The following is a 1,591-nucleotide window of genomic DNA, read 5'->3' on the forward strand; positions in this document are numbered from 1 at the left end:
AAAAATACAAAAATTAGGCGTGGTGGTGCACACCTGTAATCCAAGCTACTCGGGAGGCTAAGGCAGGAGAATCGCTTGAACCCAGGGGACGGAGGTTGCAGTGAGTAGAGATCGCACCGTTGCACTCCAGCCTGGGCTACAGAGCAAGACTCCATCTCAAAAAAAAAAAAAAAAAGAAAAAGAAAAAAGAAAAAACAGGCTAAGGAGGAAGAGAATGAGAACGCAAATCCTTCGTAGTAGTCGTGAAGGCCTCTTGGAGTGGGTTGCAGTGAGCCGAGACTGCCCCCCTGCACTCCAGCCAGGGCAACAAAGCAAGACTGTGGAAAGAAAGGGAAGGAAGGAAGGAGGGAGGGAGGGAGGGAGGAAGGGAGGAACCTCTTGGGAAGATTGCTTGAGGCCAGGAATTCCAGACCAGCCCGAGCAGCACAGCAGTGAAACAAGAAGAACCCTTTTGAATAAGGTAATCTTTGATCAGTCTTGAAAGGAATGAGGGTAGAAACTACTTGGGGTAGGTACCTTCCAGGCAGAAGGACCAACAAGCACGAATGTACTGGGGCCGTCAGTGTGACTGAAGCAGAGGGAGCTGGGGAGAGGGTCATGGCAGTGGGGAATATGCTCGCTCCTCTGCCCTCGGATGGAGTGAGGCTGCTGTGTTCTCCTAGACCTGGTAAGGACTGGACATACCTACAGGCTGGACAGTGTGACACAGAAGCCATATGACTCCCCGTGTGTGCGCTTCAGTCATCCACATAACCAGCAATCAAACAGGCAAGACGGTGTTGGTGCAACAGTTACATGGTACCAAGAAGCAGGCAGCTTTTTCAACCATGTAAGATAATTATTTTTAGAATTACCAGATATTATACAAAATGCCCAGTTAAATTTCGGATAAGCAACAAACTTTTTAGTATGCATATATCCTATGCAAAAATTATGTGTTATTTATCTAAAGTTAAACTGGGTGTTATTTGTATTTTCATTTGCTGAATCTGGCAAATCTAATATTGGAGTCAAAATGCCAAGTTTGGAAACTTAAGAGCAGTGCCGTGCCAAACTATATTGAAGCCTGAGGCAAAATGAAAAATGTATGCTCCTTATGTACGTTTTCGTGTTTTTGTTAATTTTTACACATTAAATTGGTTGACAATATTGAAAGTTGGTATATTAAAACTCACATTAAGTTTAAATATTTTATACCAATGACTGTAATGGAAGTAAACTGATCAATAAAATTGTCAAAATCTACTCTTCTTGACTAAGTGACCATCTTAAATAATTTTTTTTTTAGACGGAGTCTCGCTCTGTCGCCCAGGCTGGAGTGCAGTGGCACAATCTCGGCTCACTACAAGCTCCGCCTGCCGGGTTCACGCCATTCTCCTGCCTCAGGCTCCTGAGTAGCTGGGACTACAGGAGCCCGCCACTACGCCCGGCTAATTTTTTGTATTTTTAATAGAGACGGGGTTTCACCATGTTAGCCAGGATGGTCTCAATCTCCTGACCTCGTGATCCGCCCGCCTCACCCTCCCAAAGTGCTGGGATTACAGGCATGAGCCACTGCGCCTCTTAAACAATTCTTAATTAACTTCAGGAT

This window comes from Pongo pygmaeus, chromosome 4, assembly GCF_028885625.2.
Source record: "Pongo pygmaeus isolate AG05252 chromosome 4, NHGRI_mPonPyg2-v2.0_pri, whole genome shotgun sequence".
NCBI classification, from domain to species: Eukaryota; Metazoa; Chordata; class Mammalia; order Primates; family Hominidae; genus Pongo; species Pongo pygmaeus.